The following is a 5,972-nucleotide window of genomic DNA, read 5'->3' on the forward strand; positions in this document are numbered from 1 at the left end:
GGTCTTGGGCCTCCTCCACCACCACTCCTTCACCAGAACGCCTCATCTTCAACCCCACGGCATCAATGTGGACTTCACCAGTTTCCTCATTTCCTCTCCCCCCAGCTTACCCCAGTTCCAACCTTCCAGCTCAGCACCATCCTCATGACCTGTCCTACCTGCCAATCTTCCTTCCCATCTAGCCGCTCCACCCTCCTCTCTGACCTATCACCTTCATCCCCACCCCCATCTACCTATTGTACTCTTGGCTACCTTCTCCCCAGCCCCACACCCTTCCCATTTACCTTTCCACCCCGGAACTCCCTGCCTTCATTCCCGATGAAAGGTTTTTGCCCGAAACATCGATTTTCCTGCTCCTCAGAAGCCGCCTGACCTGCTGTGCTTTTCCAGCACCACTCTAATCAATACTCCAAATGTGTCAGGAATGTGACAATTACAACAGGAAGGGAGTATAAAAATAGGGAAGACTTGATAAAACTATATAAGGGGCACTAATTAAACCACACTGAGAATACTGTGAATAGTTTGGGCCCTTATCTGTGGAAGGATATACTGGCATTGGAGGTAATTCAGAGACAGTTCACTGGACAGATCCCAGATATGGAGGGATTTTCGTATATGGAGAGGTTGAGTAGGTTAGGCTTGTATTCATTGAAGTTTAGAAAAATGAGAGGTGGTCATTTTCAAACATCTAAGATTCTTTGTGGACTGTTTAGGTTAAAAGATTAATTAGTTCCCCTGTGGGAGAGTCTGCAAATTCAGGGATAATCTCAGAACGAGGGATTTCCCAGTTAGGACATGAATGAGCAGGAGTTTCTTATTTTAGAGGGTAGTAAATCTTTGGAATTCCTTACTTCAGGAAGCTGTAGAGGCTGGGACATTAATTATATTTAAAGACGACACAGGCAGATTATTTTAATAAATACAGAAATCATAGGTTATAGGGAAGAGACAAAAAAGCAGAGTTTTGATTTGTTATGGTTGATTAAAAATGGGAAAAATACAGGAGGGTGTATGTACGGATACATGTCTTAAACTACTGTTCAACATTATCAACTATTCCCCTAACATCCTTAGGGTTACCATTAAGCAGAAACTCAACTGTACTCCCATATAAACACAGTGGCTACAACAGCAGACCAAAGTCTAGCAATACTGTGGTGAGTAACTCACAACCTGGCTCTCCAAAGCCTGTCAAGGCACAATGCAAAGTCAAGAGTGTGATGGAATACTGCCCACTTGCCTGAATGAGTGCAGCTGCAACAACACTCAAGAGGCTTGACACCATCCAGGATAAAGCAGCCCATTTGGTTAGCACCAAGCATCCATTCTCTCCATCACTGTTACTTAGTAGCAGCAGTGTGTACTACCTACAGAATGCCCCACAGAAATTCACCAAAGATCCTTCAATAGCACCTTCTAACCCAAGACCACTTCCATCTAGAAGGACAAGAGCAGCAGATACATGAGAACACCACTACCTGCAATTTCTCCTCCAAGCCAATCACAATTCCTTCACTGTCGCTAGTTCAGAATCCTGAAATTCCCAGGACTGTGGGTCTACCTACAGCACAGAGATTAATAGAAGCATCAACCTGTTACTAGGTCATGAACATTTCATTTTGTCATCGAACTACAATAACTTACATTTATATCGTACACCTAACATAGCAAAATGGCTCAAAGTGTCACACAGGATCATAATAAAAAAAGGATGCTGAACCACATAAAAAATTATTAGGAGAGGTGACTAATAGTTTGATCAAAGATGTGGATTTTAATAAGTGTCTTGAAGGAGGACAGAGAAGTAGAGGGTGTAGAAGTTCAGACAAGGAATTCCAGAGTTAAAGGTTTAGACAGCTGAAGACACCAGGGCCAGTGGTGGAGTGATTAAACTCAGGGATACTCAGGAGATCAGGACTGGAGGAGCATAGCTATCCTTAGGATACTATAGAGTTCAAAAGGTGTGAGGCCATGGAGGGTTTGTAAACAAAAAGGAATATTTTAAAATGGAGTTGTTGCCAGAGCAGTAACAATGTAGATCAGAAGCAGATCAAAAATGGAGGATTTGGATTGGAATTCTGGATGGAACCATGTTTTGTTATTCTCTGCTCCCAACTGATATTCATAATCCCACTCCCATCACTTGCAAATGTCTCTCCTTTTCAGTATTTTTCTGTGTATAGTTTTATTAACTTAACTTTCTGTCACTTTCTTTCAACATTTCTGACTCCATCATTGATTTCTAGTGCCATACAGAATATGAAAAAGGAACATATATTTTGTAGGTATGGTTGCAATTTACATTTGTATTTTTATTTTTACAAGTTGGCTTCTACTTTAGTGCCTCCAAATAATGGAAAATATTCAACTAAAAACATCCCCTAGTAACAGCTGATAAAATAAAACACGGATATTTGATGTTCAATAGTCATGGGTTTAGTCTAAGCATATCTATGGAAAACTTATCTACAAGCCCACAGGCTGAAATAAATCAAATTGGAACAGCTTTTTCATAGAAGTTATGATTGGGAACTGAACGTGTTGTGACAGAACACACGGACTCAAGGCATTCTATCAGATAATAGGACGTTAGTCCCTGGAATAAGTACATTAATGTCCAATTCACAGAGATGTCAACCAAGCTTTTCAAAACCAAAACTGGGCTACATGTCTTACATTGCAGTGGAATTGCTGATGAGTTACAATTCCTTTAGAGTTTTATGGAATTACCTCAACTGAAAGCCACGTCATCCTGTTTGGAAATGTTTGATAACATGCAAAGGCATTGGAAGAGTAAACGTTTTCCTCCTGCGTTGTCATTTCTATTTCCGATTAATCTTTCATCCCTCTTTCAATCTATTCCATCTATCAAAATCAAGACTAAATTCGATAGGCAGGAACAATTACAAAGAAGTAATTGCTGAGGTTATTATCGAACGGGTCACTCCCTGAGGTACAGATCAGTCAGTGGAAGGGTGCGCTCAAGGAGTTGCATATATGCAGTCTGCTCCTGTATATAAATATAATAATCCCTGTAAAATCAAATTTATCTAGGGAGAAAAAGTTAACCTGCAATTTGTCCCAATAGTTGTGTTTTTATTTTCATTTGAGAGCTAATTTTCTTACAATTTCTATACAATGGAAAGCATCACCACTCATTATCTAATTATTTTAGCCAACAAAGCAGATCTCATCAGTGGTTAATCTAATTCAATGTTTAAAAGATTCCATTAAGTGGTCTCATTCACAATGATGAAAAAGATTTATATTAGAAATATGCCTGTTGTGTTAATTAAGAATCAATAATAGATGATGTGGAGGCTGGAGGCTCTCTCTCCAGTTTGCCTACTGGATGGTGGGTTAAAGGTTGATTCTATTTTAGTGACCATACTAACACACCATCTCTGTGACCATACATCCAGAGCTATGCAGAAGGTACAAGAGAGCATCTACACATTCACACACCTTATTTCTCCTGTGTTTCCATTGTCTTCTTGTCAAACAGAGGGTTTCTGTCTTGCTGTACTCCCCTGTATACTCTTTTTGCATTAATTTTCTATTTATTTTTACTCTGAAACATACCCTCTGCTTTTACTAACTCACCATTCACTCGGCATTCATCTTGCTTTTTCTCTACAGTCCCACTAGCTTTTTACTCACTTAACTTTTTCCTATAATAAACATTTCCTCAATTGGAAGATTTCAACCAAAACTGTGGGAGAACTTCAAATTAGGCTTGGTGTTAATATTTTTTTCAAATAATTACTCCAGTGAAGCAACTTCGCTTTTTTTATTATTTTTAAGGAGCTATATAAATGCCTTTTGTTATTGCAAAATAATTGTCATGACTCTTTTATGAAGTGCTGGTGAACATATGATAGACTCCTTTTTTTAAAAAAAATACAAATAGTGTTGCAAATGCAGCAGCGCACTAATTGGCACTGCAGTATCTATGACAGCAACATTATCTCATTAGGACCACAATAGATTTCAAGCAGTCAGATTCTCTTTCCCTTTTATCTAAATGTACAGCTAATTTGTTGCAGATATTTGTAAAATGCTTCTTTAAGGATTCAATTTGACGACTGAGAATGTACATAATCTGTTTGACACCTAAATTAAACACACTTTAAATTTGCAAAAAGAAACTGGAAGAAATAACTTTACATTGAAAAATGTATGTACAAAAAAGGCTGAAATATAGGACAGATGAGATTTCTTTTTACACAGTGGGTTGCCACAGTCTAGGCTCCACTGCCTGAATAGGTGGTAGAGGCAGATTCAATAGTAACCTTCAAAAGGGAAGTATGAAAAGGAACATTTGCAGGGTTGTGGGCGAAGACAAAGATGTGGAACTAATTAGGAAGCTCTTTCAAAGAGGTGGCAGAATGTTCTGTCAATGCTTCTAGTTATTGTACTTGAGAATGCCTTCTTTGTAGACCCTGGGTACAGAACTACAGTGGTTAAGTTGCTAGACCAATGCAAGAGTGCAAATCCACTGGAAGAATTGAAGTTGATTTCTCTTAAATCTGTAAATAAACCACCAGCACAATAAAACTATGAAGCTGTTCGATTGTTGTTGTAAAAAATATTGTATTAGCCATTGCATTCCCCACAGTTCTGTAATAACTACAATTAAGAGTACTGCATAGGCTAGGAAGTTTTATTTTTATTTTTTCATGCGATGTGACCATCACTGACCAGGCTTTATTTATTACCTACCTCTAATTGCCCAGAGGGCAGTTAAGTGTTAACATATTGCTGTGGTCTGGAATCATGTGTGGGCCAAACCGGGTAAAGATAGCAGATTCCTTCCCTAAGGGATATTAGTGAACAAGATGGGTTTTTCTTGACTATTATTTCGTAGTCCTCACTAGACTTCTAATTCCAGATATTTATTGAATTCAGATTCCACCATCTGCCATGGCAGGATTTAAAGCTGGGTCCCCAGAACATGACCAGGATCTCTGGATTAATAGTCTAACAATAATTCCACTGGGCTATTCCCTCCCATAATAAGTGCTTTGAAACAGCCTGAGGATATGAAAAATACTTTATAAATGCAAGTTCTTATTTGGTCTAAGGCAAAGAGGCAATGACACAAAGGTGGAGCTGAACGGTCTCGAGGAGAAGATGTTGTTTAAACTTTACATTGTTGCCATTGGTAAAAAATGATAAGTAAAATCCCATTTATCAGAAGGCAGTAATAAAAACTATTTTAAGGCAGAACAAAATAAGGTGATGAAATGGAGAGAAAACTTTATGAAAATTAATGCACAAGAATTAAATCAGAGTCAAAGTGAATTCCAGAAAACAAATCTATATAATAAAGGAGATTTATTATTCATTTATGGAGGAAGTTACGTTGCAGCTATGCAGGACATTGGTTTGGACACTTTTGGAATATCGTGTGCAGTTGTGGTCTCCCTCCTAGAGGAAGGATGTTGTGATACTTGAAAGGGTTCAGAAAAGATTTACAAGGATGTTGCCAGGGTTGGAGGATTTGAGCTATAGGGAGAGGTGGAATAGGCTGGGGCTGTTTTCCCCGGAGCATCGGAAGCTGAGGGTAGACCTTATAGAGGTTTATAAAAACGTGATGGGCATGGATAAGGTAAATAGATAAGGTCTTTTCCCTGGGTGGAGGAGTCCAGAACTAGAGGGCACAGGTTTAGGGTGAGAGGAGAAAGATTTAAAAGTGACCTAAGGGGCAACGTTTTCACGCAGAGGGAATGAGCTGCCAGAGAAAGTGATGAAAGTGGTACAATTACAACATTTAAAAGACACCTGGATGGGTATATAAATAGGAATGGTTTAGAGGAATATGGGGTAAAAACAATGACTGCAGATGCTGAAAACCAGATTCTGGATCAGTGGTGCTGGAAGAGCACAGCAATTCAGGCAGCATCCGAGGACAGGCAAAATCGACGTTTCGGGCAAAAGCCCTTCATCAGGAATAAAGGCAGAGAGAC

This window comes from Chiloscyllium plagiosum, chromosome 21 (assembly GCF_004010195.1).
Source record: "Chiloscyllium plagiosum isolate BGI_BamShark_2017 chromosome 21, ASM401019v2, whole genome shotgun sequence".
NCBI lineage: Eukaryota > Metazoa > Chordata > Chondrichthyes > Orectolobiformes > Hemiscylliidae > Chiloscyllium > Chiloscyllium plagiosum.